Here is a 12,352-nt window from a genome sequence, read left to right on the forward strand (position 1 = left end):
ACCAGAGGCAAACATGAAGACATTTGGGAACCACATAAGTTCCTTAAATTCATTACATAATTACTTAAATCAGAGTATCAATACATAACTCTTAGAAAAACCATGCTTAATGCAAAGGATGCATATATATTCTTATTCAAACAACATTGTATATAAATCAAATTTCTCTGAGAGAATTATATTTTACCAATTATGATTATTTATTTTAGAGTATGCTATTCAAAAACCATATTCATCTTTTGGATCTTCTGTGTCAAGTTAATAAATAAGAGAGAAAAAACAAGGAAACTACACTATAAGCAATTATATGCCAACAAATTTAATAATCTAGATGAAATGTATAAATCCCTAGAAAGGTACAAAGTATAGAAACTGAGTCAAGAAGAAATAGCAGATCGGAATAGACTTACAGTAAGTAAAAAAAAAAAAAAAATCAGTAGTCAAAAACTTTTTACAAAGAAAAGCCCATAACCAGATGGCTTTAATGATGAATTCTGACAAGCGACCTAAAGAATTAACTCAAATCCTTTGAAAACACTTCCAAAAGCTGAAGAGGAGCAAACACTTCTAAATATATTCTGAGTTCAGTATATTACCCTTGTACCAAAGCTAAACAAAGACATCACAAGAAAATTACAGACCAATAATTCTACGAATGGATACAAAAATCTTCAACAAAATACTAGCAAACCAAATAGAGCAAAATAAAAAATGATTATAAATCATAACCAAGTCTGATTTATCTCAGAAATGCGATGGTAATTCAACATACAAAAATCAACACACATACAATCAATGCATATGAAATGGTAAAGGACAAAAAACACATAATCATCTCAGTAGACATAGAAAAAGCATTTGACAAAATCCAACACCCTTTCTTGATAGGGGCACTTAATTATCTAGAAATACAAGTGAAGTTCCTCAACCTGATAAAGTGCATTTATGAAAAGACCACATCTATCATCATATTTAATGCTTAAGGACTGAAATATTTACTCTAAGTATCAGGAAGACAAGGATGTATGTTTCTGAAACTTCTACATAACATTTTATTAGAGTTTCTAGCTAGGGCAACTAGGCAAGAAAAAGTATTGAAATGCATCCAGACTGAAAAGGAAGAAGTAAAACTATCTGAATTTGCAAAGCATGATGTTGTGTATAGACAATCCCAAGGAATCCCCAAAAAGTTTTTAGAGCAAATGTAAGTTAAATATGGTTACAGGACACAAGATCAATATAGAAAAAAAATAAGTTGTGTTTTTATATACCAGCACTGAACAAACCAAAAACGAAATCATAAAACTGTTCTATTAACATAGGATTAAAAAGAATAAAATATAAAGAATAAATTTAACAAAGGAATGTAAGATTTGTGCATTAAAAACTCTAAAACATTATTACAAGAAACTGAAGGCCTAAATAAATGGAAATATATACCATGTTCATGGATTAGAAGACTTAATATTGTTAAGATGGATCAAATTGATCTACTGATTCAATGCAATTGTAACACACACATTCCAGGTTTTCTGTTTGTTTGTTTTGGCAGAATTAGACAAGCTGATTCTAAAGTTCATGTGGAAATGCAAGGGACCTAGAATAGACCAAACGATCTTGAAAAAAGGGACCCACACTTTCTGACTTCAAAACTTACTACAAATCTACAGTAATGGATAGAGAAGATGTGGTACATATATACAATAGAATATTACTCAGCCATATAAAAGAATGCAATCTTGCAGGTGGACTTAGAGGGTATAATGCTAAGTGAAATAAGTCCGTCAAAGAAAGGCAAATACCATGCAATTTCACTCCTGTCTGGAATTTACAGTACAAAACAAATGAACAAACAAAAAGACAAAAAAAAAAGAAAGAAAGAAAGAAAGAAAGAAAAAAGAAAACTGACTCTTAAATACAGAGAAAATTAGTGGTTGCCAGAGAGGAGGTAGGTAGGTGAAATAGATAAAGGGAATTAAGGGTATTATCTTGATGAGCACTGAGAATTGTGTAGAGTGTTGTATCATTATGTTGTACACCTGAAATTAATATAGCACTATGTTAATTATTCTTGAGTTAAAAAATGTTAAAAGAAGAAAAAAACAAGACTGTTGATATTGGCATAAAAATAGATATGTGGATCAGTGAAAATTTGAGAGTCCAGATAAAAACCCATGAAATTACAGTCAATTGATTTTGACAAGGACACCAAGACCATTTAGTTTGAAAAGAATTGTCTCTTCAACAAATAGTGTTGCGACATTTGGAAATTTATATGCAGAAGAATGAAGTTGAAACCCTGCTTACACTATATTTAAAAATTAACTTAAAATGATCAATGGCCTAAATATAAGAGCCAAAACTATAAAAATTTCAGAGGAGAACAGCTTTACATCATCATGATCTTGGATTAGGCAGTGAATTCTTAGATATGATACTAAAAGTGTCAACAAAAGAAAAGAAAAATAATACAACCACCCCCAACAAAAAATAAATTGGACTTCACCAAAATTAAAATCCTTTGTGCTTCAAAGGCCACTATTAAGAAAGTGAAAAGGTAACCCACAGAGTGGGAGATAGTATTTGCAAATCATATATGTGATATCGGTTTTAGTATTCAGAATATAAGAACTCTTTTGTTGCAGTATATCATAAAAAGCCAATTACAGATGGGCAAAGGATTTGAATAAGTGTTTTTGCAAAGACCATCGTATATATAAATAGCCAATAAGAATATGAAAAGATACTCATCATCATTAGTCATTAGGGAAATGCAATTTAGAACAATGAGAGAGATTTCATACCTACTATGATGGCTATCATGAAAAAGACAGACAATAGCAAATGGTGGCAAGAATGTGGAAGAATTGAAACCTCATACATGTTACTGGATGAATGTAAAAACTTGCAGCTGCTCTTGGATAACGTTTGGCAGTTCTCAAAGTTAAACATGTAGTTACCATATAACACAGCAACTCCATTCCCAAGTAATGTACCCAAGAGAATTTAAAATATATATTCATATACAAAACTTGTATGTCGACGTTCATAGCAACATTATTCTTAGTAGACAAAAAGTGGAAACAATTCCAATTTTTATCAACAAATGGATGAATAAACAAAAATAAGGAATATCCATTAAATAGAGTATTATTTTTTCATTTCATCATTTCATTTCATTTCATCTCATTTATTTTATTTTTGAAAGAGAGCACATACAAGGGAGGGACAGAGGGAGAGAGAGGAATAGAATCCCAGGCAGCCTGTACTCTCAGCGCAGAGCCTGATGCAGGGGCTCGATCTCATGACCTTGAGATCATGAACTGAGCTGAAATCAAGTGCCAGATGCTCAACTGAGACATCCAGGTGCCCCTAAATAAAGTATTGTTAAACCATAAAAGGAATGAAGTACTGATATATACTACAACATAGATGTACCATGAAAACGTGCTAAGTGAAAGCAGGAAGACACACACACACACACACACACAGGCACAAATATTGCACAATTCCATTCATATGAAGTGTCCAGAATGGGGAAATAAAAAAGAGAAAAAAAGCATAATTAGTTGTTCCCAGGGGCTGAGGAGTATGAGTTTTTTGGGGTGTATTATGTTCTGTAATTAGTGATGATAGTACCACATTTTGAATGTTATCAAAACATTGAATTATAAACAAACATACATGTATAAAGTATATATTTACTACATATGTATACACATATATTTATTTGTAAAATTTATGTATACATGTGTATGTATGTATGTAAAATGTCTGGTCTATACAAATAATTAAAGAAATAGAAGTCTAAACAACACCATAATATTTCTCCTATTCAGTTTAGCAAAACTAAGAGTGTCTGCTCATATTAGTATTGATGAGGTTGTGAGAAAACAGGTATTCTGTTACCGTATAGTGTTGGTGTATGTGTAAATTATTACAATCACTTTGAAGTAATTTGATCTTATCTCTTAAAAAAAAAGGCTATACCTGTCTCTACAAAAACACATGTTAGGAAAGTTGTTTGTAGTTGTTCATGATAACATTATCTATATTAGGAAACCCCTGGGGACAACCTAATTGTGCACTGGACAAGTGTTTGCACTATAGATGATGATACAAAAGCATTTCCTGAATATTTCTCAAGCAAAAAAGACATTTGCAGAACATAATGTATATTATTACTGATTTGCGTTTTAAAAGTGCATAAACATACACAGTTTTTATATGCATAGACTTTCTCCAGACAGACACACAATAACTCAGAAATAGTGGTGGAGCCACTAGGAGGAGCACTTTGGGGTCTGGAGGGAGAGGGAGGTTATTTTCCATAAAGAAAACTTCATAGGTCCATTATCAAATACTTGAAGAATTTTCATGTGGCAAATGAAAGCATTGGTTAAGAGAACAGACTTTGACATTAGATTGCCCTATATTTGTGTCTAGTTTTGTCACTGACTTCATTTGGAGAAATTGTTGAAACTCTGTTTCAATTTTCTCATAAAATAAAGACAGAAATGATGGTCATGTACAGAGGTAATGTAAATATTAAATAAGATATGGCATGTAAAGTAACACAAGGCCTGGCAAAAAGTAATCATCTAATAAATACTGTATAATATTTTTATTAGCCGTAGCTAATCAAATCTGAATGTACAAAGGCTTTCACTCCTAGTGAGAAATGTTGTCAAGATATTCTTGCAGTGGCAGTTGATCTAGATCTGAGTTTTCAATTCATGGTGCCATAACAAACTGATATATTGTAATTATTGTGTTTTATAAGTAATTTGTTTCTTTTTAAAAAATTAATTTAATTTATTTATTTAAATTGAACTTAATTAACATACAGTGTAGTATTGGTTTCAGAAGTAGAGCCCATTCATCACTTACATACACCCAGTGCTCATCCCAACAAGTGCCCTTCTTAATGCCCATCACCCATTTAGCTCATCCCCCCCCACCAACCTCCCTTCCGGCAACCCTCAGTTTCTTCTCTGTATTTAAAAGTCTCTTATGGTTTGCCCCTGTCTCTGTTTTTATCTTATTTTTCCTTCCCTTCCCCTATGTTCATCTGTTTTGTTTCTTAAATTCCACATGTGAATGAAATCATGTATTTGTCTTCTCTGACTTATTTCGCCTAGCATAATATACTCTAGTTCCATCCATGTTGTTGAAAATGGCAAGATTTCATTCCTTTTGATTGCTGAGTAATATTCCATTATACATGTATGCGTGTACACACACACACACACACACACACACACACACACACTCACACACACATATACCATGTCTTCTTTATCCATTCACCAGTCGATGGACATTTGGGCTCTCTCCATAACTTGGCTATTGTTGATAGCACCGCTATAAACATTGGGTGCATGTGCCCGTTTGAATCAGCATTTTTGTATCCTTTGGATAAATACCTAGTAATACAATTGCTGGGTCATAGGGTAGTTCTATTTTTAATTTTTTAAGAACACTGCGTAGTGTTTTCCAGCATAGCTGCACCAGTTTGCATTCCGACTAGTAGTGCAAAAGTGTTCCCCTTTTTTCGCATCCTCACCAATACCTGTTATTTCATGAGTTGTTAATTTCAGCCATTCTGACTGGTGTGAGGTGGTATCTCATTGTGGTTTTGATTTGTATTACCCTGATGATCAGTGATGTTGAGCATCTTTTCATGGGTCTGTTAGCCATCTGGATGTCTTCTTTGGGAAAGTGTCTATGCATGTCTTCTGCCCATTTCTTCACTGGATTGTTTGTTTTTTGGGTGTTGAGTTTGATAAGTTCTTTATAGATTTTGGATACTAACTCTACCCGCTATGTCATTTGCAAATGTCTTCTCTCATTCCATCAGTTGTCTTTTAGTTTTGTTGATTGTTTCCTTCTTGCAGAAGCTTTTTATCTTGATGAGGTCTTAATAGTTCATTTTTGCTTTTATTTTGTCTCCAGAGACATATCTCATAAGAAGTTGCTGTGGCTGCGATCAGAGAGGTTGCTGTCTGTTTTCTCCTCTAGTGTTTGGTCGTTTCCTATCTCACATTTGGGTATTTCATCCATTTTTAATTTTTTTGCACGTATGGTGTAAGAAAGTGGTCTCGTTTCATTCTTTTGCATGTCTCTTTCCCGTTCTCCCAGCACCATTTGTTGAAGAGACTTTTTTCCTTGGATACTCATTCCTGCTTTTTTGAAAATGAAAACAGGACAGCCCAAACTCTTTGGAATGAAGCAAAGGCAGTCCTAAGAGGAAAGTACATTGCAATTCAGGCCTATTGCAAGAAGCATGAAAGGTCCCAAATACACAACCTAACTTCACAGGTAAAGGAGCTAGAAAAGGAGTAGCAAATAAAGCCTAATGCCAGCCAAAGAAAGAAAATAATGATTAGAGCAGAAGAAAACAATATACAAAGAAAGAAAGAAACAAACAGTAAGATAGATCAATAAAACTAAATGCTGGTTCTTTAAAAGAGTAAACAAAATTGATAAACCCCTAGCCAGACTTATCAAAAAGAAAAGAGAGAGGACCCAAATAGATAAACTCATGAATGAAAGAGGAGAGGTCACAACCAACACCACAGAAATACGAACAGTTGTTAACAGAACACTATGAAAAATTATATGCCAACAAACTGGGCAATCTGGAAGAAATGGACCAATTCCTAGAAACACACTACCAAAACTGAAAGAGGAAAAAAAAATAGAAAATTTGAATAGGGCCATAGGCAGCAAAGAAATTAAATCAGTTATTAAAAATCTCCCAACAAACAAGAGCCCTGGGCCAGATGGCTTCCCAGGGGAATTCTACCTGATATTTAAGAGTTAATACCTATTCTTCTCAAGCTCTTCCGAAAAATAGAAATGAGAGGAAAGCTTCCAGGCTGGCTTCTATGAAGCCAGCATTACCTTGATTCCCAAGCCACACAAATATCCCACTAAAAAGGAGAATTACAGGCCAATAGCCCTGATGAACCTGGATGCAAAAATTCTCAACAAGATACTAGCAAATCGAATTCAACACTATATTAAAAGAATTATTCACCATGATCAAGTGAGATTTATTCCCAGGCTGCAGGGCTGGTTCAGCATATGTATATCAATCAACTTGATACACCACATTAATGTAAAAGAAAGGATAAGAACCAGATGATCCTCATCCTTTCTTAATAAAAACCCTCAAGAAAGTAGAGATATAAGGAACATATCTCGACAACATAAAGCCCATATGCAAAAGACTCACAGTTAATATCATACTCAATGGAGAAAAACTGAAAGCTTTCCCCCCAAAGTCAGGAACATGACGGGGATGTCCACTCTCACCACTGTTGTTCAACATAGGACTGGAAGTCCTAGCCTCAGCAATCAGACAGCTAAACAGATTAAAAGGCATACTGATTGGCAAAGAAGAAGTGATACTTTCACTCTTCTCAGATGACATGATACTCTATAGGGAAAACCCAAAAGACTCCACCAAAAAACTGCTAGAACTGATCCATGAATTCAGCAAAGTTGCAGTTGATACAAAATCAATGTACAGAAATTGGTTGTATTTCTATACACCAATAATGAAGCTGCAGAAAGAGATATCAAGGAATCAATCCCACTTACAATTGCACCAAACACCATAAGATACATAGGCATAAACCTAACTAAAGAGGTAAAAGATCTGAAACTATAACTATAGAAAGCTTATGAAAGAAATTGAAAGAAAGACACAAGAAATGGAAAACCATTACATACTCATGGATTAGAAGAACAAATATTGTTAAAATGTCAATACTAACCAAAGCAAACTACATATTCAGTGCAGTCCCTAGCAAAATAACACCAGCATCTTCACAGAGCTAGAACAAACAATCCTAAAAGTTGTATTAAACCAGAAAAGACCCTGACTAGCCAAAGTAATGTTGAAAAAGAAAACCAAAGCTGGGGGGATCACAATTCCGGACTTCAAGCTATATTACAAAGCTGTAACCGTCAAGACAGCATGGTACTGACACAAAAACAGACACATAAATCAATGGAACAGAATGGAAAACTCAGAAATGGACCCACAAATGTATGGTCAACTAATCTTCCACAAAGTAATTTGTTTCTTACAATACTTTATCAAAGTTTGAGGATTGTTCCTGTTAGAACTGAATTATTACTGTTCCTGTAAATACTGTCTTACTTTCCTGAGTTTTGAAGTGAATTTTCGAGTGGGATAGAAAAGGAGTTAATTACAGCATAGTGCTGACAATTCTGGGTGTGCCAGTAGGAGTGTATGAGGACCTATGAGAAAATCATGTCATCACAAACTATAATCCTTTGCTATGGATAGGAACTAGTTTAAAATCAGTAAACACAAAGTTCCAGGTGATCTAAGGACCTAGGAATCGTTGTAGACTATTTTCAGAATACATGAGCCTAAGTTGCCTCCAAATTCTGAATCTAATAAAATTCTGGACATGATCAGGAAAGAAAACATAACTTTACTGTTTATATTAAACAACAGTGTTTCTGCTTTTAAAATACCAGTGCGGTTCTGGTTATCAAATCTCAAGAAAGAGATTCTTAGAACTGGCATTATTAGGTCAAAGTTTATAAGCATTTTAATAGTTTTTGATATATACATGTTCAGCAGAAGGTGGCTTGCATTGTTATCAGCATTGTAAGAGTCATACTCGTTATCTGTAGCATATAATGTAATTTACCAAATACACTATTTACTAGGAATAAAATTATATTTTAAGGTGAATGTCCTTTGATTATTACCAAATTTGGACATTTCCCCATATATTAGTTTTCTATTTACATTTCCTTTTGTCTAAATTGTATATTTATGTTCTCCTGATGACTAATTAGGTTATTGATATTTTTATAACAAATTTAAATGATCTCTTATTACTTACATGTAAGTAACCCTGAGATATAGTGAATTATGGATTGTGCAAACTAGTTTGAGTCTTATCTATCTGACTCTATAATGTTGTGATTTTGAATTATACCTATTATATTTGGTGGTCCATGAGTGCAAAGGAGGGTAGATATTTTTAGTTCCATTTACTCATGAAGGTGATTATAGAAATTTTATCAGAATCTGTAATATACTCAATTCCTAACATTATGATTATCACGGAGAAATTACTTTTCAGAGGATTTTATTAGTAGTTTATTAGGGTTCACAAAGGAGGTCTCTGTTTTTGTAGGGTGACATTTTCTGAAAGTATGTTAGTTTTGGGGTGTACCGATTTTACCGGCTAAATATTTGATGTAGTTACCGATTTCTAATCCCGATTCTTCCACTAATTTATTAGTGAACCTATGACAAGTCACTTAACCTTTTTGTTTCCCTCAACTGCAAATGAAGCATTGGTCTTAGCTGACTCCATGCTTGCTGACTCTTTCTGATTCATTTATACTATGCATTTCTTGCTCCCAAATGCACCTTTGGAATTTCCAAATGAATTTGGGACTGTCCGTGATCTACCATGAGCTGGCTTCTCTCTTTATGTAATCCAGCACAAGATAAGTAGTGCAAAGGTTTCAGAAATTTGGAACTCAAAAACCACAATGTATTGAAATTATATTCATTCAGTAAAATAAGGACAAAGTTAAGGCAAAATATATAAGAACATCGTTTTATCTTGCAGTCTTTTTTTATAATGTTTATTTATTTTTGAGAGAGAGAGAGAGAACACATACGTGCACACTCACAAGTGGGGTAGAGGCAGAGAGAGTGGGGACTGAGGACACAGGCTCTGTGTGGGCAGCAGAGAGCCCTATGCGGGGCTCGAACCCACAAATCATGAGCTCATGACCTGAGCCGAAGCTGGAGGCTTAACTGACTGAGTCACCCAGTCATCTTATTGAGCCAATTGCAGTCTTGCAGTCTTATTGAGCCAATTTCACTGTCCAGTCACTCATAAACAAATATAAATGTGCCTTATGCTGGAGAGAGTTATACTCTAATCTCCATAATACAAAAGTCGGGAAAAATACATGATACAAGAGTTGCAAATAAACATATTTGGGGTTTCTTGCCACTTGTTCAGCTAGTTTAAAAATCGTCTGAAGAAGAATGTGATGAATTCATTAAACTCTGTTACATTTTAAATATTTTGTAGATACACAGACTCTGAATAATTAACTCTGCTTGCTACTCAATGATTTAAGTGGAATGACCCTTGACAGCCTGTTTGTAATAACTAACACGATGCATTTTAATTATTTATTTTTAATTGGGAAAAGATATCCCCAGAGTCTGAGATTCTCGGAGGTAAAATTGTACTTTTAAAATTAGTAATGATATTTCTCTTTTAATGAAAATGGAAGTGCCTGCGTTCTAAAAATGTGAGCCTGCTTTTAAAAATGATTATGTAAGTAATTCAAGATCAGGTGTATATTATAGACTGTTGTACCCTTTCTTGCTACCACAGCATACACATCTAGTGTATCACAAACTGTATAGTCTACAAGCTAAATAGGTCTGAAAGTAGATTTAGTGATTTTTATATAAGAATCTGATTTTGAAAGTTCAAACAAATACTAATTTCGCAAACATAAAAGTTATAGATAGCAAAAATAAAATCTATCATAAAATTTACGAGCAGCTTTAGTAGTTATTAAATACTAGGTTTAGTAAGCAGGGAACTCTTATCTTCCATTTTAAGTGCCTGTTTATCATGTACTTGAACTCTTCCCTCATTTTATCCTTTTGAATAACACTGTGCTAAAGTGGATCTCTGATTAATATTTAAATGTACATGGGGATAAATAGGTAACCTAATCAGAGAAAATAATTAACAAGCCACCTCATTCTCATGTCCCTTAATTCCTACAAGGTAGCATATATCTTGATTACTAGAATATCATTTCCTTTGACCTCCTTTTTAATTCAAAGTTTAGTAGATTTCGTGATTGAACTGGCTCACTAACACTTAAGTATAGTTCCTAAATATTTTCTGAATATGCTTCTTATTACGCACTGGCTTTTCCCAAATTCTACTTTTCTCCTCCTTTAAAATATCAAGAGGTAATCTTGTAAGGATTATTTTCCCCTTCCAATTCTGCCATTTTTTTTTGATGGGTACAAATCCACACAAAAGTTTAGGTGGGAACCACTGAAATATCCTTTTGGGAAAAGTAATTTTATTCAGTGATTAAAAATGACATAGATCTCTATGTATCAATGTGGATATTCATGTCTCAATAGTTGAACATTGCAGTTCTATTGGGCTGAAAATTTCTATAAGCATATGAAAAGCTTATATGTGTAAAAAATTCTACATGTGTGTGTGCATGTTGTGTATGTCAGTGAGTGTTCATGTCACATGTTATTTATTTATATAAAGCTTATCTATCGAAATAATTACCTATTTTTATTTATAGCCCATCTACTTGCCTTTCTACCCATTTTATTAAAATCTTTGTCTCTAATACTTCTGTAACTGGGGAGTGAAATTGGGAAGGGGAAGGATCAACTTTTAAATTTTAATTTACATACATTGTAAAATTTGCTTTGTTTTTTTTTTATAAGTCAGTCTTCTAAGTTTCATAACTAAAGATGCAAGGAAAATAAGCATTTTTTTACAAATCTTTTTAATAAAACTATTTTTTATAATAAAGTTTCAAAACCGGTTCAAAAAGTGTTAACTAATTCCATTAAAATTTAGTAATATGTTTTCAAAATACATAGTGTTTGGAAATAATTGTGAACAGAGATGTCAAGTTTAAGATGATTTGATACTTATGTGCTTTAAAAGAAAACATAAAAAGTAGTAAATGGAATTACCCGGTATTGGGGTAGGAAATCTAAAATGTGTAAAGAATTGAGAAGCTTTTGAATTTATTTACAGGTTTGGGTAAAACTTGTCCCAAGGATTCTAAAGTTAACATTATAACATTATAAACAGAATGAAGTAGTAATTTTGAAAAAAGGACAAAAATGAATGGAGACTAACCAGATTGATATTAAACAATGTTATTATAAGGCTACAATGATGATGCTAGTGGTAGGAATACACAGAATATTTTAACAAATAGACCAGATGGAGACTCTCTTCTAGAGATGAGAAAACGCATTCTCCTGGGGCACCTGGGTGGCTCAGTTGCTTAAGCATCTGACATCGGTTTGGGTCATGATCTCACAGTTGTTGGGTTCGAGCCCCGTGTCAGGCTCTGTGCTGACAGCTCAGAGCCTAGAGCCTGGTTCAGATTCTGTGTCTCCCTCCCTCTCTCTGCCCCTCCCCTGCCTGTGCTCTGTCTGTCTCTGTCTCTCAAAAATTAACGGTAACAAAAATTTTTTAAAAATTAATAAAATGCCTGTCGGACAGCTATTATTAAGTTACAGTTCACTCCCTGTCTCCTA

This window comes from Panthera tigris, chromosome F2 (genome assembly GCF_018350195.1).
Source record: "Panthera tigris isolate Pti1 chromosome F2, P.tigris_Pti1_mat1.1, whole genome shotgun sequence".
Classification (NCBI taxonomy): domain Eukaryota; kingdom Metazoa; phylum Chordata; class Mammalia; order Carnivora; family Felidae; genus Panthera; species Panthera tigris.